At 41.6% G+C, this 27,242-nt stretch overlaps 21 non-coding genes across 21 annotated transcripts; 12 read left to right on the top strand and 9 right to left on the bottom strand.

Moving 5' to 3' along the window:
* Positions 1 to 237: 237 nt before the first annotated feature.
* On the bottom strand, positions 238 to 400 carry LOC135002380 (U1 spliceosomal RNA). Its single transcript, XR_010203586.1, has one exon. It is a non-coding gene; the product is annotated as a U1 spliceosomal RNA (small nuclear RNA).
* Positions 401 to 552: 152 nt separating this feature from the next.
* On the bottom strand, positions 553 to 716 carry LOC135002360 (U1 spliceosomal RNA). The gene has a single exon (XR_010203566.1). It is a non-coding gene; the product is annotated as a U1 spliceosomal RNA (small nuclear RNA).
* Positions 717 to 1,387: 671 nt separating this feature from the next.
* Positions 1,388 to 1,550, bottom strand: LOC135002379 (U1 spliceosomal RNA). Its single transcript, XR_010203585.1, has one exon. It is a non-coding gene; the product is annotated as a U1 spliceosomal RNA (small nuclear RNA).
* Positions 1,551 to 1,702: 152 nt separating this feature from the next.
* Positions 1,703 to 1,866, bottom strand: LOC135002383 (U1 spliceosomal RNA). The gene has a single exon (XR_010203589.1). It is a non-coding gene; the product is annotated as a U1 spliceosomal RNA (small nuclear RNA).
* A 671-nt stretch (positions 1,867 to 2,537) lies between these two features.
* Positions 2,538 to 2,700, bottom strand: LOC135002391 (U1 spliceosomal RNA). Its single transcript, XR_010203596.1, has one exon. It is a non-coding gene; the product is annotated as a U1 spliceosomal RNA (small nuclear RNA).
* A 152-nt stretch (positions 2,701 to 2,852) lies between these two features.
* LOC135002363 (U1 spliceosomal RNA) lies at positions 2,853 to 3,016 on the bottom strand. The gene has a single exon (XR_010203569.1). It is a non-coding gene; the product is annotated as a U1 spliceosomal RNA (small nuclear RNA).
* A 673-nt stretch (positions 3,017 to 3,689) lies between these two features.
* Positions 3,690 to 3,852, bottom strand: LOC135002387 (U1 spliceosomal RNA). Its single transcript, XR_010203593.1, has one exon. It is a non-coding gene; the product is annotated as a U1 spliceosomal RNA (small nuclear RNA).
* A 152-nt stretch (positions 3,853 to 4,004) lies between these two features.
* LOC135002361 (U1 spliceosomal RNA) lies at positions 4,005 to 4,168 on the bottom strand. The gene has a single exon (XR_010203567.1). It is a non-coding gene; the product is annotated as a U1 spliceosomal RNA (small nuclear RNA).
* A 671-nt stretch (positions 4,169 to 4,839) lies between these two features.
* Positions 4,840 to 5,003, bottom strand: LOC135002393 (U1 spliceosomal RNA). Its single transcript, XR_010203597.1, has one exon. It is a non-coding gene; the product is annotated as a U1 spliceosomal RNA (small nuclear RNA).
* LOC135002394 (U1 spliceosomal RNA) lies at positions 4,944 to 5,107 on the top strand. Its single transcript, XR_010203598.1, has one exon. It is a non-coding gene; the product is annotated as a U1 spliceosomal RNA (small nuclear RNA).
* A 2,626-nt stretch (positions 5,108 to 7,733) lies between these two features.
* On the top strand, positions 7,734 to 7,897 carry LOC135002364 (U1 spliceosomal RNA). Its single transcript, XR_010203570.1, has one exon. It is a non-coding gene; the product is annotated as a U1 spliceosomal RNA (small nuclear RNA).
* Positions 7,898 to 8,049: 152 nt separating this feature from the next.
* On the top strand, positions 8,050 to 8,212 carry LOC135002384 (U1 spliceosomal RNA). Its single transcript, XR_010203590.1, has one exon. It is a non-coding gene; the product is annotated as a U1 spliceosomal RNA (small nuclear RNA).
* Positions 8,213 to 8,883: 671 nt separating this feature from the next.
* On the top strand, positions 8,884 to 9,047 carry LOC135002351 (U1 spliceosomal RNA). Its single transcript, XR_010203558.1, has one exon. It is a non-coding gene; the product is annotated as a U1 spliceosomal RNA (small nuclear RNA).
* Positions 9,048 to 9,199: 152 nt separating this feature from the next.
* LOC135002369 (U1 spliceosomal RNA) lies at positions 9,200 to 9,362 on the top strand. Its single transcript, XR_010203575.1, has one exon. It is a non-coding gene; the product is annotated as a U1 spliceosomal RNA (small nuclear RNA).
* A 671-nt stretch (positions 9,363 to 10,033) lies between these two features.
* On the top strand, positions 10,034 to 10,197 carry LOC135002353 (U1 spliceosomal RNA). The gene has a single exon (XR_010203560.1). It is a non-coding gene; the product is annotated as a U1 spliceosomal RNA (small nuclear RNA).
* A 152-nt stretch (positions 10,198 to 10,349) lies between these two features.
* On the top strand, positions 10,350 to 10,512 carry LOC135002385 (U1 spliceosomal RNA). Its single transcript, XR_010203591.1, has one exon. It is a non-coding gene; the product is annotated as a U1 spliceosomal RNA (small nuclear RNA).
* A 670-nt stretch (positions 10,513 to 11,182) lies between these two features.
* Positions 11,183 to 11,346, top strand: LOC135002359 (U1 spliceosomal RNA). Its single transcript, XR_010203565.1, has one exon. It is a non-coding gene; the product is annotated as a U1 spliceosomal RNA (small nuclear RNA).
* A 152-nt stretch (positions 11,347 to 11,498) lies between these two features.
* LOC135002368 (U1 spliceosomal RNA) lies at positions 11,499 to 11,661 on the top strand. The gene has a single exon (XR_010203574.1). It is a non-coding gene; the product is annotated as a U1 spliceosomal RNA (small nuclear RNA).
* Positions 11,662 to 12,332: 671 nt separating this feature from the next.
* Positions 12,333 to 12,496, top strand: LOC135002354 (U1 spliceosomal RNA). Its single transcript, XR_010203561.1, has one exon. It is a non-coding gene; the product is annotated as a U1 spliceosomal RNA (small nuclear RNA).
* Positions 12,497 to 12,648: 152 nt separating this feature from the next.
* Positions 12,649 to 12,811, top strand: LOC135002386 (U1 spliceosomal RNA). The gene has a single exon (XR_010203592.1). It is a non-coding gene; the product is annotated as a U1 spliceosomal RNA (small nuclear RNA).
* A 670-nt stretch (positions 12,812 to 13,481) lies between these two features.
* On the top strand, positions 13,482 to 13,645 carry LOC135002371 (U1 spliceosomal RNA). The gene has a single exon (XR_010203577.1). It is a non-coding gene; the product is annotated as a U1 spliceosomal RNA (small nuclear RNA).
* Positions 13,646 to 27,242: the final 13,597 nt, after the last annotated feature.

Below are 27,242 nucleotides of genomic sequence, written 5' to 3' on the forward strand. Positions count from 1 at the left end.
AAGCTGATTTCTTGCAGCAGCTGGGCACTGTAACAGCTCCAGAGCTGCTCTTTAAGGCAAGTAAAAGGGTGTGGGCCCTGCAGCACTACCTGTAGTTCGCATTGTGCGTTGGAAGGCACAAAGTAAGCAGACGGGAGAAGTCAGGATAATGCGCAAGGGCATAGAAGGGAACGGCTCAAGAAAAGAGAAGTGGAAACAGACAGCAAACTAGGCTGGAGAGAGACCTGATACAAAGAGATCTGAATTATACGAGAGCCGACCAGGGGAAACACAAATTATGCAGTCAAGTGTCCCACATTTTGGGAAATCACAGGAGCAGCACACCCAGAGTGCAATGGGTGAGCCTTGCCCTGGGAGAAGCACCTTCCTGATCATAGTATCTCACCTGGCAGGTAAGTAGGAGTTGGGCTAGAGCTGGGGAGGGTCGCTGCTCGGGCACCCCCCTGTCAAGTGAAGGCGATCCAACTGAGGCAGCACAAGGGAACTCTCGAAAGAAGAACAAGGCTAGAGGAAAATCTGAGACAAATAAATCTGACTTTTACCAGAGCTGACCAGAGGAAAGCACAAACACAGTCCCCCACTACCACAAATAATGCAGTCGAGTTTCCCACATTTGGGGAAATCACAGGGGTCAGCATACCCAGAATGCAATGAATGAACCTCACCCTGGGAGAACAATCTTCATGACCATGGTATCTCCTATGCAAAATAAGTATGATTTGGGATAGGGCTGGGGAGGGCCGCTGCTCAGGCACATCTCTGTCAAGTAAAGGAGATTCAACTGAGGCAGCACAAGGGAACTCTCATCTGGGGACAACAACTCCAGGGAGAACACATATTTTCAGATGAACATGGGAGGGCAGAAGGCTGCCTAATACTGAAGCACCCCCAAACAACAAACCAAATGCAACAACTAGTGCAAGCATTCCTGGGGGAAGGCCTGCAGCAGATGGATTTGCATATGGTGATGTCATCCAAGCAGTGAGTTAAAGTTGGCTTCAACCCTCGTCTGCATATGAAAAGAGAAAAGGGGCGTGCAGGGCATGGCGGCCTTTTGCGGCACTTGGATGACCACTAGTTCGCATTAAACACCTCCACCCTCCTTCGGTGTGGGGCTCATGTTGGCTATGCCCCAGCCCCTGAAGCATTCAAGCTGATTTCTTGCAGCAGCTGGGCACTGTAACAGCTCCAGAGCTGCTCTGTAAGGCAAGTAAAAGGGTGTGGGCCCTGCAGCACTACCTGTAGTTCGCATTGTGCGTTGGAAGGCACAAATTAAGCAGACGGGAGAAGTCAGGATAGTGCGCAAGGGCATAGAAGGGAGCGGCTCAAGAAAAGAGAAGTGGAAACAGACAGCAAACTAGGCTGGAGAGAGACCTGAGACAAAGAGATCTGAATTAAACGAGAGCCGACCAGGGGAAACACAAATTATGCAGTCAAGTTTCCCACATTTGGGGAAATCACAGGAGCAGCACACCCAGAGTGCAATGTGTGAGCCTTGCCCTGGGAGAAGCACCTTCATGATCATAGTATCTCACCTGGCAGGTAAGTAGGAGTTGGGCTAGAGCTGGGGAGGGTCGCTGCTCGGGCACCCCCCTGTCAAGTGAAGGAGATCCAACTGAGGCAGCACAAGGAAACTCTCGAAAGAAGAACAAGGCTAGAAGAAGATCTGAGACAAATAAATCTGACTTTTACCAGAGCTGACCAGAGGAAAGAACAAACACAGTCCCCCACTACCACAAATAATGCAGTCGAGTTTCCCACATTTGGGGAAATCACAGGGGTCAGCATACCCAGAATGCAATGAATGAACCTCACCCTGGGAGAACAATCTTCATGACCATGGTATCTCCTATGCAAAATAAGTATGATTTGGGATAGGGCTGGGGAGGGCCGCTGCTCAGGCACATCTCTGTCAAGTAAAGGAGATTCAACTGAGGCAGCACAAGGGAACTCTCATCTGGGGACAACTACTCCAGGGAGAACACATATTTTCAGATGAACATGGGAGGGCAGAAGGCTGCCTAATACTGAAGCACCCCCAAACAACAAACCAAATGCAACAACTAGTGCAAGCATTCCTGGGGAAAGGCCTGCAGCAGATGGATTTGCATATGGTGATGTCATCCAAGCAGTGAGTCAAAGTTGGCTTCAACCCTCGTCTGCATATGAAAAGAGAAAAGGGGCGTGCAGGGCATGGCGGCCTTTTGCGGCGCTTGGATGACCCCTAGTTCACATTAAACACATCCACCCTCCTTCGGTGTGGGGCTCATGTTGGCTATGCCCCAGCCCCTGAAGCATTCAAGCTGATTTCTTGCAGCAGCTGGGCACTGTAACAGCTCCAGAGCTGCTCTGTAAGGCAAGTAAAAGGGTGTGGGCCCTGCAGCACTACCTGTAGTTCGCATTGTGCGTTGGAAGGCACAAATTAAGCAGACGGGAGAAGTCAGGATAGTGCACAAGGGCATAGAAGGAAGCGGCTCAAGAAAAGAGAAGTGGAAACAGACAGCAAACTAGGCTGGAGAGAGACCTGAGACAAAGAGATCTGAATTATACGAGAGCCGACCAGGGGAAACACAAATTATGCAGTCAAGTTTCTCACATTTGGGGAAGTCACAGGAGCAGCACACCCAGAGTGCAATGGGTGAGCCTTGCCCTGGGAGAAGCGCCTTCATGATCATAGTATCTCACCTGGCAGGTAAGTAGGAGTTGGGCTAGAGCTGGGGAGGGTCGCTGCTCGGGCACCCCCCTGTCAAGTGTAGGAGATCCAACTGAGGCAGCACAAGGAAACTCTCGAAAGAAGAACAAGGCTAGAGGAAGATCTGAGACAAATAAATCTGACTTTTACCAGAGCTGACCAGAGGAAAGAACAAACACAGTCCCCCACTACCACAAATAATGCAGTCGAGTTTCCCACATTTGGGGAAATCATACGGGTCAGCATACCCAGAATGCAATGAATGAACCTCACCCTGGGAGAACAATCTTCATGACCATGGTATCTCCTATGCAAAATAAGTATGATTTGGGATAGGGCTGGGGAGGGCCGCTGCTCAGGCACATCTCTGACAACTAAAGGAGATTCAACTGAGGCAGCACAAGGGAACTCTCATCTGGGGACAACAACTCCAGGGAGAACACATATTTTCAGATGAACATGGGAGGGCAGAAGGTTGCCTAATACTGAAGCACCCCCAAACAACAAACCAAATGCAACAACTTGTGCAAGCATTCCTGGGGGAAGGCCTGCAGCAAATGGATTGGCATATGGTGATGTCATCCAAGCAGTGGGTCAAAGTTGGCCTCAACCCTCGTCTGCATATGAAAAGAGAAAAGGGGCGTGCAGGGCATGGCAGCCTTTTGCGGCACTTGGATGACCCCTAGTTCGCATTAAACACCTCCACCCTCCTTCGGTGTGTGGGGCTCATGTTGGCTATGCCCCAGCCCCTGAAGCATTCAAGCTGATTTCTTGCAGCAGCTGGGCACTGTAACAGCTCCAGAGTTACTCTGTAAGGCAAGTAAAAGGGCGTGGGCCCTGCAGCACTACCTGTAGTTTGCATTGTGCATTGGAAGGCACAAAGTTAGCAGACGGGAGAAGTCAGGATAGTGCGCAAGGGCATAGAAGGGAGCGGCTCAAGAAAAGAGAAGTGGAAACAGACAGCAAACTAGGCTGGAGAGAGACCTGAGACAAAGAGATCTGAATTATACGAGAGCCGACCAGGGGAAACACAAATTATGCAGTCAAGTTTCCCACATTTGGGGAAATCACATGAGCTGCACACCCAGAGTGCAATGGGTGAGCCTTGCCCTGGGAGAAGCACCTTCATGATCATAGTATCTCACCTGGCAGGTAAGTAGGAGTTGGGCTAGAGCTGGGGAGGGTCGCTGCTCGGGCACCCCCCTGTCAAGTGAAGAAGATCCAACTGAGGCAGCACAAGAGAACTCTCGAAAGAAGAACAAGGCTAGAGGAAGATCTGATACAAAGAAATCTGGCTTTTACCAGAGCTGACCAGAGGAAAGCACAAACACAGTCCCCCACTACCACAAATAATGCAGTCGAGTTTCCCACATTTGGGGAAATCACAGGGGTCAGCATACCCAGAATGCAATGTATGAACCTCACCCTGGAAGAACAATCTTCATGACCATGGTATCTCCTATGCAAAATAAGAATGATTTGGGATAGGGCTGGGGAGGGCCGCTGCTCAGGCACATCTCTGTCAAGTAAAGGAGATTCAACTGAGGCAGCACAAGGGAACTCTCATCTGGGGACAACAACTGCAGGGAGAACACATATTTTCAGATGAACATGGGAGGGCAGAAGGCTGCCTAATACTGAAGCACCCCCAAACAACAAAACAAATGCAACAACTAGTACAAGCATTCCTGGGGGAAGGCCTGCAGCAGATGGATTTGCATATGGTGATGTCATCCAAGCAGTGGGTCAAAGTTGGCTTCAACCCTCGTCTGCATATGAAAAGAGAAAAGGGGCGTGCAGGGCATGGCGGCCTTTTGCGGTGCTTGGATGACCCCTAGTTCGCATTAAACACCTCCACCCTACTTCGGTGTGGGGCTCATGTTGGCTATGCCCCAGCCCCAGAAGCATTCAAGCTGATTACTTGCAGCAGCTGGGCACTGTAATAGCTCCAGAGCAGCTCTGTAAGGCAAGTAAAAGGGTGTGGGCCCTGCAGCACTACCTGTAGTTCGCATTGTGCGTTGGAAGGCACAAAGTAAGCAGACGGGAGAAGTCAAGATAGTGCGCAAGGGCATAGAAGGGAGCGGCTCAAGAAAAGAGAAGTGGAAACAGACAGCAAACTAGGCTGGAGAGAGACCTGAGACAAAGAGATCTGAATTATACGAGAGCCAACCAGGGGAAACACAAATTATGCAGTCAACTTTCCCACATTTGGGTAAATCGCAGGAGCAGCACACCCAGAGTGCAATGGATGAGCCTTGCCCTGGGAGAAGCACCTTCATGATCATGAAGGTGCTTCTCCCAGGGCAAGGCTCACCCATTGCACTCTGTGTGTGCTGCTCCTGCGATTTCCCCAAATGTGGGAAACTTGACTGCATAATTTGTGTTTCCCCTGGTTGGCTCTCGTATAATTCAGATCTCTTTGTCTCAGGTCTCTCTCCAGCCTAGTTTGCTGTCTGTTTCCACTTCTCTTTTCTTGAGCCGCTCCCTTCTATGCCCTTGCACACTATCTTGACTTCTCCCGTCTGCGTACTTTGTGCCTTCCAACGCACAATGCGAACTACAGGTAGTGCTGCAGGGCCCACGCCCTTTTACTTGCCTTACAGAGTAGCTCTGGAGCTGTTACAGTGCCAAGCTGCTGCAAGAAATCAGCTTGAATGCTTCAGGGGCTGGGGCATGGCCAACATGAGCCCCACACCGAAGGAGGGTGGGGGTGTTTAATGCAAACTAGGGGTCATCCAAGCGCCGCAAAAGGCCGCCATGCCCTGCATACCCCTTTTCTCTTTTCATATGCAGATGAGGGTTCCAGCCAACTTTGGCCCACTGCTTGGCTAACATCACCGTATGCAAATCCATCTTCTGCAGACCTTCCCCAAGGAATGCTTGCACTAGTTGTTGCATTTGGTTTGTTGTTTGGGGGTGCTTCAGTATTAGGCAGCCTTCTGCCCTCCCATGTTCATCTGAAAATATGTGTTCTCCCTGCAGTTGTTGTCCCCAAATGAGAGTTCCCTTGTGCTGCCTCAGTTGAATCTCCTTTACTTGACAAGGTAGGCATTTTGGATTTTTTCTTTGGGTACCCTTACACCTGATGGTCTGAATGAGAGCATCGAACTGAACAACATTGGCAGTCTCTGAAGATTTTATCTATTGATTTACCTAATATATTATTTATTGAATATCCATTTATTGTATGTTTATTAAATAAACAAAATTATTAGAAGTAGCTATTTTTGAAACAGCTTTCCTCTTAGGATGAAACTGTATAATCCTGTTGTGTGTGTTCCTTTAAAGTTCTTTAGTAAAATCCACTAGTAATGATGAACATCAGATTTCTTCCTCCATCCTCTTTTTACACTTTCTCTTGGTTCTATATATATATATTTTTATTTTTATTTTATTTTTTTCCCCTCCTTCTCCCAAAAGGCCCCCCTCCCTCCCCCCCCTCCCTGTTTTAAATTTTAAAATCTTTAAATCTTTAAATCTTCGAATCCTTAAATTGTCTGTTTAATATTTATTTTTTCTTCAATTCTTTTTGTTGTTTAAGCAGCAATGTAATTATTCCAGGGGTTAAAATAATGAAATATAGAAATAATATTAACAAAAATTAAAGGTAAAAATGAATTGATAGAATGATCCCATTAAAAGTAAATAAATAATATGGATGTTAAGCTGAGCGGGTTGGATTCGAACATGGGACTCACTGCATAGAGTGCAGGTGATGTTTCCCCTGCGCCACGAGAGCAGCTTTAGTAGTGGCATGGATTTATGTTACCCTAAAAGGTTTTATATAAGTAAATGGGGATCCTTAGTGCTGAGTTTCTGAATTATGTATATGTGATTATAGATATGAGGTATTGATTGAAAGATTAGAGGTTAATCTGTATATAGATTATATATTTTCTGTTATTTTTTAAACCACCTTGTTGCTTATTTTATTATTATTTTTAATCACCATGTTGCTTATTTTTATATTATGAAATGCCTTTATATGTGCAATTGCAATTAGAAAGTTGTTCCATATATGAGTCATTACATGTATGCATCCAATTAGTATATGTATGTATCCAATCAACTAATTAGTAATGCTATTGGTCCGGTGCATTTTAAAAAGAGCCTGCTAGGCTGCTGATGTATCCTCTGACGAAACCGCTCTTGGATAACAGCGGAGAAACGCGTAAGAAGGTGACTACCGGACACTCTGATTGCTGAGATATAAGCCCGTTCATGAACGAGCTACATCACGGCGGACGTCTGATGTAAAGACAGCGGTGAAGGGGAAAAAGCAATTTGAGAGCGAGCAAAAGGAGGTCTCTACCCCACGGCAGGGAGGAATATCCCGACCGCGAGTGCCAATAAGATCCAGCCACGGTTAACGGGGGTCGTAGCATACCGCTGTGTTTCATCAACCATCACAGCGCTCTCCCCCTGTTTTCTTTCATTACTCACGTGAGTTACATATGAACTTTAACTGCAGTAAATAAGAGGCGTTGGTTACAACTGTTGCTGTTCATCCACAAGAAGGAATTTAATGTATCAATTACAATTGGAAAGTAACGATTAAATTACAACAGCTGTATCCAGGAGGATTTTTTGGACACTTTAATAGACATTCCGTTGTCATCAAGGGCAATATGAAATAGATACTGATTACATTTAGATATGGATAGTGGTGCCTATATATGTTGACTCCATTGTATTTTATTGAATGTGGGTTTCTTCTGTCTATATATATTTTTTAAAAATAAAGAGCTTGTATATTTTATTTTTTGCGCTCCCTTGATAACAAGTGTGATTATCTTTAAAATTTGGTTTATTATTGGTAGAACAGTACTACCTATGGGAGCAGCATTTTATAATATATGGTGAAAATTAATAGATGTATAAAGATTAAATAAGCAACAAATTGGTGAAATAGATACGTTTTGATAGGAGCGCTGGGTTCTATATATATATATTGACATTTGGTTATATATATGTATAGACTTTATAAATTCTTGACAGAGATGTGCCTGAGCAGCGGCCCTCCCCAGCCCTATCCCAAATCATACTTATTTTGCATAGGAGATACCATGGTCATGAAGATTGTTCTCCCAGGGTGAGGTTCATTCATTGCATTCTGGGTATGCTGATCCCTGTGATTTCCCCAAATGTGGGAAACTGGACTGCATTATTTGTGGTAGTGAGGGACTGTGTTTGTGCTTTCCTCTGGTCAGCTCTGGTAAAAGTCAGATTTCTTTGTCTCAGATCTTCCTCTAGCCTTGTTCTTCTTTCGAGAGTTCCCTTGTGCTGCCTCAGTTGGATCTCCTTCACTTGACAGGGGGGTGCCCGAGCAGCGACCCTCCCCAGCTCTAGCCCAACTCCTACTTACCTGCCAGGTGAGATACTATGATCATGAAGGTGCTTCTCCCAGGGCAAGGCTCACCCATTGCACTCTGGGTGTGCTGCTCCTGCGGTTTCCCCAAATGTTGGACACTTGACTGCATAATTTGTGTTTCCCCTGGTCGGCTCTCGTATAATTCAGATCTCTTTGTCTCAGGTCTCTCTCCAGCCTAGTTTGCTGTCTGTTTCCACTTCTCTTTTCTTGAGCCGCTCCCTTCTATGCCCTTGCGCACTATCCTGACTTCTCCCGTCTGCTTACTTTGTGCCTTCCAACGCACAATGCAAACTACAGGTAGTGCTGCAGGGCCCACGCCCTTTTACTTGCCTTACAGAGCAGCTCTGGAGCTGTTACAGTGCCCAGCTGCTGCAAGAAATCAGCTTGAATGCTTCAGGGGCTGGGGCATAGCCAACATGAGCCCCACACCGAAGGAGGGTGGAGGTGTTTAATGCGAACTAGGGGTCATCCAAGCGCCGCAAAAGGCCGCCATGCCCTGCACGCCCCTTTTCTCTTTTCATATGCAGACGAGGGTTGAAGCCAACTTTGACCCACTGCTTGGATGACATCACCATATGCAAATCCATCTGCTGCATGCCTTCCCCCGGGAATGCTTGCACTAGTTGTTGCATTTGGTTTGTTGTTTGGGGGTGCTTCAGTATTAGGCAGCCTTCTGCCCTACCATGTTCATCTGAAAATATGTGTTCTCCCTGCAGTTGTTGTCCTCAGATGAGAGTTCCCTTGTGCTGCCTCAGTTGAATCTCCTTTACTTGACAGAGATGTGCCTGAGCAGCGGCCCTCCCCAGCCCTATCCCAAATCATACTTATTTTGCATAGGAGATACCATTTTCATGAAGATTGTTCTCCCAGGGTGAGGTTCATTCATTGCATTCTGGGTATGCTGACCCCTGTGATTTCCCCAAATGTGGGAAACTCGACTGCATTATTTGTGGTAGTGGGGGACTGTGTTTGTGCTTTCCTCTGGTCAGCTCTGGTAAAAGTCAGATTTATTTGTCTCAGATTTTCCTCTAGCCTTGTTCTTCTTTCGAGAGTTCCCTTGTGCTGCCTCAGTTGGATCTCCTTCACTTGACAGGGGGGTGCCCGAGCAGCGACCCTCCCCAGCTCTAGCCCAACTCCTACTTACCTGCCAGGTGAGATACTATGATCATGAAGGTGCTTCTCCCAGGGCAAGGCTCACCCATTGCACTCTGGGTGTGCTGCTCCTGTGATTTCCCCAAATGTGGGAAACTTGACTGCATAATTTGTGTTTCCCCTGGTCGGCTCTCGTATAATTCAGATCTCTTTGTATCAGGTCTCTCTCCAGCCTAGTTTGCTGTCTGTTTCCACTTCTCTTTTCTTGAGCCGCTCCCTTCTATGCCCTTGCGCACTATCCTGACTTCTCCCGTCTGCTTACTTTGTGCCTTCCAACGCACAATGCAAACTACAGGTAGTGCTGCAGGGCCCACGCCCTTTTACTTGCCTTATAGAGCAGCTCTGGAGCTGTTACAGTGCCCAGCTGCTGTAAGAAATCAGCTTGAATGCTTCAGGGGCTGGGGCATAGCCAACATGAGCCCCACATCGAAGGAGGGTGGAGGTGTTTAATGCGAACTAGGGGTCATCCAAGCGCCGCAAAAGGCCGCCATGCCCTGCACGCCCCTTTTCTCTTTTCATATGCAGACGAGGGTTGAAGCCAACTTTGACCCACGGCTTGGATGACATCACCATATGCAAATCCATCTGCTGCAGGCCTTCCCCCAGGAATGCTTGCACTAGTTGTTGCATTTGGTTTGTTGTTTGGGGGTGCTTCAGTATTAGGCAGCCTTCTGCCCTACCATGTTCATCTGAAAATATGTGTTCTCCCTGCAGTTGTTGTCCCCAGATGAGAGTTCCCTTGTGCTGCCTCAGTTGAATCTCCTTTACTTGACAGAGATGTGCCTGAGCAGCGGCCCTCCCCAGCCCTATCCCAAATCATACTTATTTTGCATAGGAGATACCATGGTCATGAAGATTGTTCTCCCAGGGTGAGGTTCAGTCATTGCATTCTGGGTATGCTGACCCCTGTGATTTCCCCAAATGTGGGAAACTTGACTGCATTATTTGTGGTAGTGGGGGACTGTGTTTGTGCTTTCCTCTGGTCAGCTCTGGTAAAAGTCAGATTTCTTTGTCTCAGATCTTCCTCTAGCCTTGTTCTTCTTTCGAGAGTTCCCTTGTGCTGCCTCAGTTGGATCTCCTTCACTTGACAGGGGGGTGCCCGAGCAGCGACCCTCCCCAGCTCTAGCCCAACTCCTACTTACCTGCCAGGTGAGATACTATGATCATGAAGGTGCTTCTCCCAGGGCAAGGCTCACCCATTGCACTCTGGGTGTGCTGCTCCTGCGGTTTCCCCAAATGTTGGACACTTGACTGCATAATTTGTGTTTCCCCTGGTCGGCTCTCGTATAATTCAGATCTCTTTGTCTCAGGTCTCTCTCCAGCCTAGTTTGTTGTCTGTTTCCACTTCTCTTTTCTTGAGCCACTCCCTTCTATGCCCTTGCGCACTATCCTGACTTCTCCCGTCTGCTTAATTTGTGCCTTCCAACGCACAATGCGAACTACAGGTAGTGCTGCAGAGCCCACACCCTTTTACTTGCCTTACAGATCAGCTCTGGAGCTGTTACAGTGCCCAGCCGCTGCAAGAAATCAGCTTGAATGCTTCAGGGGCTGGGGCATAGCCAACATGAGCCCCACACCGAAGGAGGGTGGAGGTGTTTAATGCGAACTAGGGGTCTTCCAAGCGCCGCAAAAGGCTGCCATGCCCTGCACGCCCCTTTTCTCTTTTCATATGCAGACGAGGGTTGAAGCCAACTTTGACCCACTGCTTTGATGACATCACCATATGCAAATCCATCTGCTGCAGGCCTTCCCCCAGGAATGCTTGCCTAGTTGTTGCATTTGGTTTGTTGTTTGGGGGTGCTTCAGTATTAGGCAGCCTTCTGCCCTACCATGTTCATCTGAAAATATGTGTTCTCCCTGCAGTTGCTGTCCCCAGATGAGAGTTCCCTTGTGCTGCCTCAGTTGAATCTCCTTTACTTGACAGAGATGTGCCTGAGCAGTGGCCCTCCCCAGCCCTATCCCAAATCATACTTATTTTGCATAGGAGATACCATGGTCATGAAGATTGTTCTCCCAGGGTGAGGTTAATTCATTGCATTCTGGGTATGCTGACTCCTATGATTTCCCCAAATGTGGGAAACTCGACTGCATTATTTGTGGTAGTGGGGGACTGTGTTTGTTCTTTCCTCTGGTCAGCTCTGGTAAAAGTCAGATTTATTTGTCTCAGATCTTCCTCTAGCCTTGTTCTTCTTTCGAGAGTTTCCTTGTGCTGCCTCGGTTGGATCTCCTTCACTTGACAGGGGGGTGCCCGAGCAGCGACCCTCCCCAGCTCTATCCCAAATCTTACTTACCTGCCAGGTGAGATACTATGATCATGAAGGTGCTTCTCCCAGGGCAAGGCTCACCCATTGCACTCTGGGTGTGCTGCTCCTGCGATTTCCCCAAATGTGGGAAACTTGACTGCATAATTTGTGTTTCCCCTGGTCGGCTCTCGTATAATTCAGATCTCTTTGTCTCAGGTCTCTCTCCAGCCTAGTTTGCTGTCTGTTTCCACTTCTCTTTTCTTGAGCCACTCCCTTCTATGCCCTTGCGCACTATCCTGACTTCTCCCGTCTGCTTAATTTTTGCCTTCCAACGCACAATGCGAACTACAGGTAGTGCTGCAGGGCCCACACCCTTTTACTTGCCTTACAGATCAGCTCTGGAGCTGTTACAGTGCCCAGCTGCTGCAAGAAATCAGCTTGAATGCTTCAGGGGCTGGGGCATAGCCAACATGAGCCCCACACCGAAGGAGGGTGGAGGTGTTTAATGCGAACTAGGGGTCTTCCAAGCGCCGCAAAAGGCTGCCATGCCCTGCACGCCCCTTTTCTCTTTTCATATGCAGACGAGGGTTGAAGCCATCTTTGACCCACTGCTTGGATGACATCACCATATGCAAATCCATCTGCTGCAGGCCTTCCCCCAGGAATGCTTGCACAAGTTGTTGCATTTGGTTTGTTGTTTGGGGGTGCTTCAGTATTAGGCAACCTTCTGCCCTACCATGTTCATCTGAAAATATGTGTTCTCCCTGGAGTTGTTGTCCCAAGCTGAGAGTTCCCTTGTGCTGCCTCAGTTGAATCTCCTTTACTTGACAGAGATGTGCCTGAGCAGCGGCCCTCCCCAGCCCTATCCCAAATCATACTTATTTTGCATAGGAGATACCATGGTCATGAAGATTGTTCTCCCAGGGTGAGGTTCAGTCATTGCATTCTGGGTATGCTGACCCCTGTGATTTCCCCAAATGTGGGAAACTTGACTGCATTATTTGTGGTAGTGGGGGACTGTGTTTGTGCTTTCCTCTGGTCAGCTCTGGTAAAAGTCAGATTTCTTTGTCTCAGATCTTCCTCTAGCCTTGTTCTTCTTTCGAGAGTTCCCTTGTGCTGCCTCAGTTGGATCTCCTTCACTTGACAGGGGGGTGCCCGAGCAGCGACCCTCCCCAGCTCTAGCCCAACTCCTACTTACCTGCCAGGTGAGATACTATGATCATGAAGGTGCTTCTCCCAGGGCAAGGCTCACCCATTGCACTCTGGGTGTGCTGCTCCTGCGGTTTCCCCAAATGTTGGACACTTGACTGCATAATTTGTGTTTCCCCTGGTCGGCTCTCGTATAATTCAGATCTCTTTGTCTCAGGTCTCTCTCCAGCCTAGTTTGTTGTCTGTTTCCACTTCTCTTTTCTTGAGCCACTCCCTTCTATGCCCTTGCGCACTATCCTGACTTCTCCCGTCTGCTTAATTTGTGCCTTCCAACGCACAATGCGAACTACAGGTAGTGCTGCAGGGCCCACACCCTTTTACTTGCCTTACAGATCAGCTCTGGAGCTGTTACAGTGCCCAGCCGCTGCAAGAAATCAGCTTGAATGCTTCAGGGGCTGGGGCATAGCCAACATGAGCCCCACACCGAAGGAGGGTGGAGGTGTTTAATGCAAACTAGGGGTCTTCCAAGCGCCGCAAAAGGCTGCCATGCCCTGCACGCCCCTTTTCTCTTTTCATATGCAGACGAGGGTTGAAGCCAACTTTGACCCACTGCTTTGATGACATCACCATATGCAAATCCATCTGCTGCAGGCCTTCCCCCAGGAATGCTTGCCTAGTTGTTGCATTTGGTTTGTTGTTTGGGGGTGCTTCAGTATTAGGCAGCCTTCTGCCCTCCCATGTTCATCTGAAAATATGTGTTCTCCCTGCAGTTGTTGTCCCCAGATGAGAGTTCCCTTGTGCTGCCTCAGTTGAATCTCCTTTACTTGACAGAGATGTGCCTGAGCAGCGGCCCTCCCCAGCCCTATCCCAAATCATACTTATTTTGCATAGGAGATACCATGGTCATGAAGATTGTTCTCCCAGGGTGAGGTTCATTCATTGCATTCTGGGTATGCTGACCCCTGTGATTTCCCCAAATGTGGGAAACTCGACTGCATTATTTGTGATAGTGGGGGACTGTGTTTGTGCTTTCCTCTGGTCAGCTCTGGTAAAAGTCAGATTTCTTTGTCTCAGATCTTCCTCTAGCCTTGTTCTTCTTTCGAGAGTTCCCTTGTGCTGCCTCAGTTGGATCTCCTTCACTTGACAGGGGGGTGCCCGAGCAGCGACCCTCCCCAGCTCTAGCCCAACTCCTACTTACCTGCCAGGTGAGATACTATTAAGTTGATTTTTGAAAGAAAACAATACTGTCAATATACTATTAAAACAAATTAAAATGGTAAAAGTTATTGTACTTTAAGTAAAAATAAAAGAGCTAAAATATCAATCCCAGTTTTGGATTACTTTAATTAACAAAAAAAATGCATATAGCAGAGGATAGTTTCAATCTGCCTACCTCTGGGTTATGGGCCCAGCATGCTTCCATTGCAGTACTCTGCTGCACATGTAAGTGCAAGAGATCCTGAAGCACTCACTCATCATGGGAAAGTACCAATGTGTTTCTTCGTTGGTTGATCTAAGAAACATCTTACAAAAACTCTCCAGATTATTGACTTTCTAAAGTTTTTCTAGGAAACGTTCTAGATGAATGCTTATTAGCCTTTGTCAGTATGCACTTTTGCAAAGTGTCTCTGTTGCGCAATCAGTTAGTGTGTTCGGTTACTAACCAAAAGGTTGATGGTTCAATCCCACCCAGGGATGTAATTGACCTTGTGATCAGGTTTTGGTGATCTTTAAGTAGACAAGTCAAAATTTCAAACCCCCTCTTATGATGTAGGGTACCTGGCCTTCTCTGATGTAACCAGAGTTCGTTTTGATTAAGTGATTTTATAAAAAACAGCTAGGAAGCACAATTTAGCAGTGGGTTGCAGAGAAAAAAAAATATGCTGGCTGAAAAATCCAATTGAGTGATTGAACAGCTCTTCATTTTCTGGCTTTATTTTAATGCTAACAAATTTGTTCTCTGAAAAGTGTCCACAAAGCCAAGTCTCTGATGAACACCTTTGTAGGGATGGTTTTTCACCTATTACTAAATTAAACTTGCTTCATTGGAAAGGCAGCAAGATGCATCCTCATTTCAATGTCTACTGAAATAATACGGGTTGACACCAGGAAACATTAACGCCAATGCATCCTTGCTGCTTTCTCATGTGGAAGTCTGTTTAATGTGAAAACAAGGTGATATCTAAGTGGCACACAGGTAAGGAATTAAGAAAATCTTTATTTAATGGTGAAGATGTTTCTCACAAAATTGTTGCCCCAATGCATCATTGAAATTCAAGCTGGAAAGATGATTTTAATATATCACTTGTACATTTTTTATTGCTCTTCTGGTGACAATGTAGTTTGTTTTTGTCAATTACCATTTTAATAATAGGGTAAAGAAAATTAAGTGGATTTTTGAAAGAAAACAATACTGTCAATATACTATTAAAACAAATTAAGATGGTAAAAGTTATTGTACTTTAAGTAAAAATAAAAGAGCTAAAATATCAATCCCAGTTTTGGATTACTTTAATAAAAAAAAATGCATATAGCAGAGGATAGTTTCAATCTGCCTACCTCTTGGTTATGGGCCCAGCATGCTTCCATTGCAGTACTCTGCTGCACATGTAAGTGCAAGAGATCCTGAAGCACTCACTCATCATGGGAAAGTACCAATGTGTTTCTTCGTTGGTTGTTGGAAGAAACATCTTACAAAAACTCTCCAGATTATTGACTTTTTAAAGTTTTTCTAGGAAACGTTTTAGATGAATGCTTATTAGCCTTTGTCAGTATGGACTTTTGCAAAGTGTCTCTGTAGCGCAATCAGTTAGTGTGCACGGCTATTAGCTAAAAGGTTGGTGGTTCAATCCCACCCAGGGACGTAATTGACCTTGTTATCAGATTTTGGTGATCTTTAAGTAGACAAGTCAAAATTTCAAACCCCCTGTTATGGTGTAGGGTACCTGGCCTTCTCTGATGTAATCAGAGTTAGATTTGATTCAGTGATTTTATAAAAACAGCTAGGAAGCACAATTTAGCAGTGGGTTGCAGAGAAAAAGAAATATGCTGGCAAAAAAAAATCCAATTGAGTGATTAAACAGCTCTTAATTTTCTGGCTTTATTTTTATGCTAACAAATTTGTTCTCTGAAAAGTGTCCACAAAGCCAAGTCTCTGATTAACACCTTTGTAAGGATGGTTTTTCACCTATTACTAAATTAAACTTGCTTCATTGGAAAGGCAGCAAGATGCATCCTCATTTCAATGTCTACTGAAATAATACAGGTTGACACCAGGAAACATTAACGCCACTGCATCCTTGCTGCTTTCTCATGTGGAAGTCTGTTTAATGTGAAAACAAGGTGATATCTAATTAGCACACAGGTAAGGAATTAAGAAAATCTTTATTTAAGGGTGAAAATGTTTCTCACAAAATCGTTGCCCCAATGCATCATTGAAATTCAAGCTGGAAAGATGATTTTAATATATCACTTGTACATTTTGTATTGCTCTTCTGGTGACAATGTAGTTTGTTTTTGTCAATTACCATTTTAATAATAGGGTAAAGAAAATTAAGTGGATTTTTGAAAGAAAACAATACTGTCAATATACTATTAAAACAAATTAAGATGGTAAAAGTTATTGTACTTTAAGTAAAAATAAAAGAGCTAAAATATCAATCCCAGTTTTGGATTACTTTAATTAAAAAAAATGCATATAGCAGAGGATAGTTTCAATCTGCCTACCTCTGGGTTATTAGCCCAGCATGCTTCCATTGCAGTACTCTGCTGCACATGTTAGTGCAAGAGATCCTGAAGCACTCACTCATCATGGGAAAGTACCAATGTGTTTCTTCGTTGGTTGATCTAAGAAACATCTTACAAAAACTCTCCAGATTATTGACTTTTTAAAGTTTTTCTAGGAAACGTTCTAGATGAATGCTTATTAGCCTTTGTCAGTATGCATTTTTGCAAAGTGTCTCTGTGGTGCAATCAGTTAGTGTGTTTGGCTACTAACCAAAAGGTTGGTGGTTCAATCCCACCCAGGGATGTAATTGACCTTGTGATTAGGTTTTGGTGATCTTTAAGTAGACAAGTCAAAATTTCAAACCCCCTCTTATGATGTAGGGTACCTGGCCTTCTCTGATGTAACCAGAGTTAGTTTTGATTAAGTGATTTTATAAAAAAACAGCTAGGAAGCACAATTTAGCAGTGGGTTGCAGAGAAAAAAAAATATGCTGGCAGAAAAATCCAATTGAGTGATTGAACAGCTCTTCATTTTCTGGCTTTATTTTAATGCTAACAAATTTGTTCTCTGAAAAGTGTCCACAAAGCCAAGTCTCTGATGAACACCTTTGTAGGGATGGTTTTTCACCTATTACTAAATTAAACTTGCTTCATTGGAAAGGCAGCAAGATGCATCCTCATTTCAATGTCTACTGAAATAATACGGGTTGACACCAGGAAACATTAACGCCAATGCATCCTTGCTGCTTTCTCATGTGGAAGTCTGTTTAATGTGAAAACAAGGTGATATCTAAGTGGCACACAGGTAAGGAATTAAGAAAATCTTTATTTAATGGTGAAGATGTTTCTCACAAAATTGTTGCCCCAATGCATCATTGAAATTCAAGCTGGAAAGATGATTTTAATATATCACTTGTACATTTTGTATTGCTCTTCTGGTGACAATGTAGTTTGTTTTTGTCAATTACCATTTTAATAATAGGGTAAAGAAAATTAAGTGGATTTTTGAAAGAAAACAATACTGTCAATATACTATTAAAACAAATTAAGATGGTAAAAGTTATTGTACTTTAAGTAAAAATAAAAGAGCTAAAATATCAATCCCAGTTTTGGATTACTTTAATTTAAAAAAAATGCATATAGCAGAGGATAGTTTCAATCTGCCTACCTCTGGGTTATGGGCCCAGCATGCTTCCATTGCAGTACTCTGCTGCACATGTAAGTGCAGGAGATCCTGAAGCACTCACTCATCATGGGAAAGTACCAATGTGTTTCTTCGTTGGTTTTTGGAAGAAACATCTTACAAAAACTCTCCAGATTATTGACTTTTTAAAGTTTTTCTAGGAAACGTTTTAGATGAATGCTTATTAGCCTTTGTCAGGATGGACTTTCGCAAAGTGTCTCTGTGGCGCAATCAGTTAGTGTGCACGGCTATTAGCTAAAAGGTTGGTGGTTCAATCCCACCCAGGGACGTAATTGACCTTGTTATCAGATTTTGGTGATCTTTAAGTAGACAAGTCAAAATTTCAAACCCCCTGTTATGGTGTAGGGTACCTGGCCTTCTCTGATGTAATCAGAGTTAGATTTGATTCAGTGATTTTATAAAAACAGCTAGGAAGCACAATTTAGCAGTGGGTTGCAGAGAAAAAGAAATATGCTGGCAAAAAAAATCAAATTGAGTGATTAAACAGCTCTTAATTTTTTGGCTTTATTTTTATGCTAACAAATTTGTTCTCTAAAAAGTGTCCACAAAGCCAAGTCTCTGATTAACACCTTTGTAAGGATGGTTTTTCACCTATTACTAAATTAAACTTGCTTCATTGGAAAGGCAGCAAGATGCATCCTCATTTCAATGTCTACTGAAATAATACAGGTTGACACCAGGAAACATTAACGCCACTGCATCCTTGCTGCTTTCTCATGTGGAAGTCTGTTTAATGTGAAAACAAGGTGATATCTAATTAGCACACAGGTAAGGAATTAAGAAAATCTTTATTTAAGGGTGAAAATGTTTCTCACAAAATCGTTGCCCCAATGCATCATTGAAATTCAAGCTGGAAAGATGATTTTAATATATCACTTGTACATTTTGTATTGCTCTTCTGGTGACAATGTAGTTTGTTTTTGTCAATTACCATTTTAATAAGAGGGTAAAGAAAATTAAGTGGATTTTTGAAAGAAAACAATACTGTCAATATACTATTAAAACAAATTAAGATGGTAAAAGTTATTGTACTTTAAGTAAAAATAAAAGAGCTAAAATATCAATCCCAGTTTTGGATTACTTTAATTAAAAAAAATGCATATAGCAGAGGATAGTTTCAAAATGCCTACCTCTGGGTTATAAGCCCAGCATGCTTCCATTGCAGTACTCTGCTGCACATGTAAGTGCAAGAGATCCTGAAGCACTCACTCATCATGGGAAAGTACCAATGTGTTTCTTCATTGGTTGATCTAAGAAACATCTTACAAAAACTCTCCAGATTATTGACTTTTTAAAGTTTTTCTAGGAAACGTTCTAGATGAATGCTTATTAGCCTTTGTCAGTATGCATTTTTGCAAAGTGTCTCTGTGGTGCAATCAGTTAGTGTGTTTGGCTACTAACCAAAAGGTTGGTGGTTCAATCCCACCCTGGGATGTAATTGATCTTGTGATCATGTTTTGGTGATCTTTAAGTAGACAAGTCAAAATATCAAACCCCCTCTTATGATGTAGGGCATAGGTTCTCAAACTCGGTCCTCAGGACCCCACACAGTGTATGTTTTGCAGGTATCCTCACAGAATCACAAGTGAAATAATTAGCTGCACCTGTGGGCCTTTTAAAATGTGTTAGTGAGCAATTAATACACCTGTACTCCTGCTGGGTTACCTGCAAAACATGCACTGGTAGGGTCCTGAGGACCGAGTTTGAGAACCTGTGATGTAGGGTACCTGGCTTTCTCTGATGTAATCAGAGTTAGATTTGATTCAGTGATTTTATAAAAACAGCTAGGAAGCACAATTTAGCAGTGGGTTGCAGAGAAAAAGAAATATGCTGGCAAAAAAAATCCAATTGAGTGATTAAACAGCTCTTCATTTTCTGGCTTTATTTTTATGCTAACAAATTTGTTCTCTGAAAAGTGTCCACAAAGCCAAGTCTCTGATTAACACCTTTGTAGGGATGGTTTTTTACCTATTACTAAATTAAACTTGATTCATTGGAAAGGCAGCAAGATGCATCCTCATTTCAATGTCTACTGAAATAATACAGGTTGACACCAGGAAACATTAACACCACTGTATCCTTGCTGCTTTCTCATGTGGAAGTCTGTTTAATGTGAAAACAAGGTGATATCTAATTAGCACACAGGTAAGGAATTAAGAAAATCTTTATTTAAGGGTGAAGATGTTTCTCACAAAATCGTTGCCCCAATGCATCATTGAAATTCAAGCTGGAAAGATGATTTTAATATATCACTTGTACATTTTGTATTGCTCTTCTGGTGACAATGTAGTTTGTTTTTGTCAATTACCATTTTAATAATAGGGTAAAAAAAAATTAAGTGGATTTTTGAAAGAAAACAATACTGTCAATATACTATTAAAACAAATTAAAATGGTAAAAGTTATTGTACTTTAAGTAAACATAAAAGAGCTAACATATCAATCCCAGTTTTGGATTACATTAATTAACAAAAAAAATGCATATAGCAGAGGATAGTTTCAATCTGCCTACCTCTGGGTAATGGGCCCAGCATGCTTCCATTGCAGTACTCTGCTGCACATGTAAGTGCAAGAGATCCTGAAGCACTCATTTATCATGGGAAAGTACCAATGTGTTTCTTCATTGGTTAATGGAAGAAACATCTTACAAAAACTCTCCAGATTATTGACTTTTTAAAGTTTTTCTAGGAAACGTTCTAGATATATGCTTATTAGACTTTGTCGGTATGTACTTTTTGCAAAGTGTCTCTGTGGCGCAATCGGTTAGTGTGTCCGGCTACTAACCAAAAGGTTGGTGGTTCAATCCCAACCAGGGACGTAATTGACCTTGTTATCAGATTTTGGTGATCTTTAAGTAGACAAGTCAAAATTTCAAACCCCCTGTTATGGTGTAGGGTACCTGGCCTTCTCTGATGTAATCAGAGTTAGATTTGATTCAGTGATTTTATAAAAACAGCTAGGAAGCACAATTTAGCAGTGGGTTGCAGAGAAAAAGAAATATGCTGGCAAAAAAAATCCAATTGAGTGATTAAACAGCTCTTCATTTTCTGGCTTTATTTTTATGCTAACAAATTTGTTCTCTGAAAAGTGTCCACAAAGCCAAGTCTCTGATTAACACCTTTGTAGGGATGGTTTTTCACCTATTACTAAATTAAACTTGCTTCATTGGAAAGGCAGCAAGATGCATCCTCATTTCAATGTCTACTGAAATAATACAGGTTGACACCAGGAAACATTAACGCCACTGCATCCTTGCTGCTTTCTCATGTGGAAGTCTGTTTAATGTGAAAACAAGGTGATATCTAATTAGCACACAGGTAAGGAATTAAGAAAATCTTTATTTAAGGGTGAAGATGTTTCTCACAAAATCGTTGCCCCAATGCATCATTGAAATTCAAGCTGGAAAGATGATTTTAATATATCACTTGTACATTTTGTATTGCTCTTCTGGTGACAATGTAGTTTGTTTTTGTCAATTACCATTTTAATAATAGGGTAAAGAAAATTAAGTGGATTTTTGAAAGAAAACAATACTGTCAATATACTATTAAAACAAATTAAAATGGTAAAAGTTATTGTACTTTAAGTAAACATAAAAGAGCTAACATATCAATCCCAGTTTTGATTACTTAAATTAACAAAAAAAAATGCATATAGCAGAGGATAGTTTCAATCTGCCTACCGCTGGGTTATGGGCCCAGCATGCTTCCATTGCTGTACTCTGCTGCACATGTAAGTGCAAGAGATCCTGAAGCACTCACTCATCATGGGAAAGTACCAATGTGTTTCTTCGTTGGTTGATGGAAGAAACATCTTACAAAAACTCTCCAGATTATTGACTTTTTAAAGTTTTTCTAGGAAACGTTTTAGATGAATGCTTATTAGCCTTTGTCAGTATGGACTTTTGCAAAGTGTCTCTGTGGCGCAATCAGGTAGTGTGCACGGCTATTAACCAAAAGGTTGGTGGTTCAATCCCACCCAGGGACGTAATTGACCTTGTTATCAGATTTTGGTGATCTTTAAGTAGACAAGTCAAAATTTCAAAACACATGTTCTGGTGTAGGGTACCTGGCCTTCTCTGATGTAATCAGAGTTAGATTTGATTCATTGATTTTATAAAAACAGCTAGGAAGCACAATTTAGCAGTGGGTTGCAGAGAAAAAGAAATATGCTGGCAAAAAAAATCCAATTGAGTGATTAAACAGCTCTTCATTTTCTGGCTTTATTTTTATGCTAACAAATTTGTTCTCTGAAAAGTGTCCACAAAGCCAAGTCTCTGATTAACACCTTTGTAGGGATGGTTTTTCACCTATTACTAAATTAAACTTGCTTCATTGGAAAGGCAGCAAGATGCATCCTCATTTCAATGTCTACTGAAATAATACAGGTTGACACCAGGAAACATTAACGCCACTGCATCCTTGCTGCTTTCTCATGTGGAAGTCTGTTTAATGTGAAAACAAGGTGATATCTAATTAGCACACAGGTAAGGAATTAAGAAAATCTTTATTTAAGGGTGAAGATGTTTCTCACAAAATCGTTGCCCCAATGCATCATTGAAATTCAAGCTGGAAAGATGATTTTAATATATCACTTGTACATTTTGTATTGCTCTTCTGGTGACAATGTAGTTTGTTTTTGTCAATTACCATTTTAATAATAGGGTAAAGAAAATTAAGTGGATTTTTGAAAGAAAACAATACTGTCAATATACTATTAAAACAAATTAAAATGGTAAAAGTTATTGTACTTTAAGTAAAAATAAAAGAGCAAAAATATCAATCCCAGTTTTGATTACTTAAATTAACAAAAAAAAATGCATATAGCAAAGGATAGTTTCAATCTGCCTACCTCTGGGTTATGGGCCCAGCATGCTTCCATTGCAGTACTCTGCTGCACATGTAAGTGCAAGAGATCCTGAAGCACTCACTCATCATGGGAAAGTACCAATGTGTTTCTTCGTTGTTTGATGGAAGAAACATCTTACAAAAACTCTCCAGATTATTGACTTTTTAAAGTTTTTCTAGGAAACGTTCTAGATGTATGCTTATTAGCCTTTGTCAGTATGTACTTTTTGTGAAGTGTCTCTGTGGCGCAATCGGTTAGTGTGTCCGGCTACTAACCAAAAGGTTGGTGGTTCAATCCCACCCAGGGACGTAATTGACCTTGTTATCAGATTTTGGTGATCTTTAAGTAGACAAGTCAAAATTTCAAACCCCCTGTTATGGTGTAGGGTACCTGGCCTTTTCTGATGTAATCAGAGTTAGATTTGATTCAGTGATTTAATAAAAACAGCTAGGAAGCACAATTTAGCAGTGGGTTGCAGAGAAAAAGAAATATGCTGGCAAAAAAAATCCAATTGAGTGATTAAACAGCTCTTCATTTTCTGGCTTTATTTTTATGCTAACAAATTTGTTCTCTGAAAAGTGTCCACAAAGCCAAGTCTCTGATTAACACCTTTGTAGGGATGGTTTTTCACCTATTACTAAATTAAACGCTTCATTGGAAAGGCAGCAAGATGCATCCTCATTTCAATGTCTACTGAAATAATACAGGTTGACACCAGGAAACATTAACGCCACTGCATCCTTGCTGCTTTCTCATGTGGAAGTCTGTTTAATGTGAAAACAAGGTGATATCTAATTAGCACACAGGTAAGGAATTAAGAAAATCTTTATTTAAGGGTGAAGATGTTTCTCACAAAATCGTTGCCCCAATGCATCATTGAAATTCAAGCTGGAAAGATGATTTTAATATATCACTTGTACATTTTGTATTGCTCTTCTGGTGACAATGTAGTTTGTTTTTGTCAATTACCATTTTAATAATAGGGTTAAGAAAATTAAGTGGATTTTTGAAAGAAAACAATACTGTCAATATACTATTAAAACAAATTAAAATGGTAAAAGTTATTGTACTTTAAGTGAAAATAAAAGAGCCAAAATATCAATCCCAATTTTGGATTACTTTAATTAACAAAAAAAAAATGCATATAGCAGAGGATAGTTTCAATCTGCCTACCGCTGGGTTATGGGCCCTGTATGCTTCCATTGCAGTACTCTGTTGCACATGTAAGTGCAAGAGATCCTGAAGCACTCACTCATCATGGGAAAGTACCAATGTGTTTCTTCGTTGGTTGATGGAAGAAACATTTTACAAAAACTCTCCAGATTATTGACTTTTTAAAGTTTTTCTAGGAAACGTTCTAGATGTATGCTTATTAGCCTTTGTCAGTATGTACTTTTTGTGAAGTGTCTCTGTGGCGCAATCGGTTAGTGTGTCCGGCTACTAACCAAAAGGTTGGTGGTTCAATCCCACCCAGGGACGTAATTGACCTTGTTATCAGATTTTGGTGATCTTTAAGTAGACAAGTCAAAATTTCAAACCCCCTGTTATGGTGTAGGGTACCTGGCCTTTTCTGATGTAATCAGAGTTAGATTTGATTCAGTGATTTAATAAAAACAGCTAGGAAGCACAATTTAGCAGTGGGTTGCAGAGAAAAAGAAATATGCTGGCAAAAAAAATCCAATTGAGTGATTAAACAGCTCTTCATTTTCTGGCTTTATTTTTATGCTAACAAATTTGTTCTCTGAAAAGTGTCCACAAAGCCAAGTCTCTGATTAACACCTTTGTAGGGATGGTTTTTCACCTATTACTAAATTAAACGCTTCATTGGAAAGGCAGCAAGATGCATCCTAATTTCAATGTCTACTGAAATAATACAGGTTGACACCAGGAAACATTAACGCCACTGCATCCTTGCTGCTTTCTCATGTGGAAGTCTGTTTAATGTGAAAACAAGGTGATATCTAATTAGCACACAGGTAAGGAATTAAGAAAATCTTTATTTAAGGGTGAAGATGTTTCTCACAAAATCGTTGCCCCAATGCATCATTGAAATTCAAGCTGGAAAGATGATTTTAATATATCACTTGTACATTTTGTATTGCTCTTCTGGTGACAATGTAGTTTGTTTTTGTCAATTACCATTTTAATAATAGGGTTAAGAAAATTAAGTGGATTTTTGAAAGAAAACAATACTGTCAATATACTATTAAAACAAATTAAAATGGTAAAAGTTATTGTACTTTAAGTGAAAATAAAAGAGCCAAAATATCAATCCCAGTTTTGGATTACTTTAATTAACAAAAAAAAAATGCATATAGCAGAGGATAGTTTCAATCTGCCTACCGCTGGGTTATGGGCCCAGCATGCTTCCATTGCTGTACTCTGCTGCACATGTAAGTGCAAGAGATCCTGAAGCACTCACTCATCATGGGAAAGTACCAATGTGTTTCTTCGTTGGTTGATGGAAGAAACATCTTACAAAAACTCTCCAGATTATTGACTTTTTAAAGTTTTTCTAGGAAACGTTTTAGATGAATGCTTATTAGCCTTTGTCAGTATGGACTTTTGCAAAGTGTCTCTGTGGCGCAATCATTTAGTGTGCACGGCGATTAACCAAAAGGTTGGTGGTTCAATCCCACCTAGGGACATAATTGACCTTGTTATCAGATTTTGGTGATCTTTAAGTAGACAAGTCAAAATTTCAAATCCCCCTGTTCTGGTGTAGGGTACCTGGCCTTCTCTGATGTAATCAGAGTTAGATTTGATTCAGTGATTTTATAAAAACAGCTAGGAAGCACAATTTAGCAGTGGGTTGCAGAGAAAAAGAAATATGCTGGCAAAAAAAATCAAATTGAGCGATTAAACAGCTCTTAATTTTCTGGCTTTATTTTTATGCTAACAAATTTGTTCTCTGAAAAGTGTCCACAAAGCCAAGTCTCTGATTAACACCTTTGTAAGGATGGTTTTTAACCTATTACTAAATTAAACTTGCTTCATTGGAAAGGCAGCAAGGTGCATCCTCATTTCAATGTCTACTGAAATAATACAGGTTGACACCAGGAAACATTAACACCACTGCATCCTTGCTGCTTTCTCATGTGGAAGTCTGTTTAATGTGAAAACAAGGTGATATCTAATTAGCACACAGGTAAGGAATTAAGAAAATCTTTATTTAAGGGTGAAGATGTTTCTCACAAAATCGTTGCCCCAATGCATCATTGAAATTCAAGCTGGAAAGATGATTTTAATATATCACTTGTACATTTTGTATTGCTCTTCTGGTGACAATGTAGTTTGTTTTTGTCAATTACCATTTTAATAATAGGGTTAAGAAAATTAAGTGGATTTTTGAAAGAAAACAATACTGTCAATATACTATTAAAACAAATTAAAATGGTAAAAGTTATTGTACTGTAAGTAAAAATAAAAGAGCCAACATATCAATCCCAGTTTTGGATTACTTTAACAAAAAAAAATGCATATAGCAGAGGATAGTTTCAATCTGCCTACCTCTGGGTTATGTGCCCAGCATGCTTCCATTGCTGTACTCTGCTGCACATGTAAGTGTAATAGATCCTGAAGCACTCACTCATCATGGGAAAGTACCAATGTGTTTCTTCATTGGTTGATGGAAGAAACATCTTACAAAAACTCTCCAGATTATTGACTTTTTAAAGTTTTTCTAGGAAACGTTTTAGATGAATGCTTATTAGCCTTTGCCAGTATGTACTTTTGCAAAGAGTCTCTGTGGCGCAATCAGTTAGTGTGTATGGCTATTAACCAAAAGGTTGGTGGTTCAATCCCACCCAGGGACGTAATTGACCTTGTTATCAGATTTTGGTGATCTTTAAGTAGACAAGTCAAAATTTCAAACCCTCTCTTATGGTGTAGGGTACCTGGCCTTCTCTGATGTAATCAGAGTTAGATTTGATTCAGTGATTTTATAAAAACAGCTAGGAAGCACAATTTAGCAGTGGGTTGCAGAGAAAAATAAATATGCTGGCAAAAAAATCCAATTGAGTGATTAAACAGCTCTTCATTTTCTGCCTTTATTTTTATGCTAACAAATTTGTTCTCTGAAAAGTGTCCACAAAGCCAAGTCTCTGATTAACACCTTTGTAAGGATGGTTTTTCACCTATTACTAAATTAAACTTGCTTCATTGGAAAGGCAGCAAGATGCATCCTCATTTCAATGTCTACTGAAATAATACAGGTTGACACCAGGAAACATTAACGCCACTGCATCCTTGCTGCTTTCTCATGTGGAAGTCTGTTTAATGTGAAAACAAGGTGATATCTAATTAGCACACAGGTAAGGAATTAAGAAAATCTTTATTTAAGGGTGAAAATGTTTCTCACAAAATCGTTGCCCCAATGCATCATTGAAATTCAAGCAGGAAAGATGATTTTAATATATCACTTGTACATTTTGTATTGCTCTTCTGGTGACAATGTAGTTTGTTTTTGTCAATTACCATTTTAATAATAGGGTAAAGAAAATTAAGTGGATTTTTAAATGAAAACAATACTTTCAATATACTATTAAAACAAATTAAAATGGTAAAAGTTATTGTACTTTAATGAAAAATAAAAGAGCAAAAATATCAATCCCAGTTTTGGATTACTTTAATTAACAAAAAAAATGCATATAGCAGAGGATAGTTTTAATCTGCCTACCTCTGGGTTATGGGCCCAGCATGCTTCCATTGCAGTACTCTGCTGCACATGTAAGTGCAAGAGATCCTGAAGCACTCACTCATCATGGGAAAGTACCAATGTGTTTCTTCGTTGGTGGATGGAAGAAACATCTTACAAAAACTCTCCAGATTATTGACTTTTTAAAGTTTTTCTAGGAAA

Source organism: Pseudophryne corroboree, unplaced genomic scaffold (genome assembly GCF_028390025.1).
Source record: "Pseudophryne corroboree isolate aPseCor3 unplaced genomic scaffold, aPseCor3.hap2 scaffold_1780, whole genome shotgun sequence".
Taxonomy (NCBI): domain Eukaryota; kingdom Metazoa; phylum Chordata; class Amphibia; order Anura; family Myobatrachidae; genus Pseudophryne; species Pseudophryne corroboree.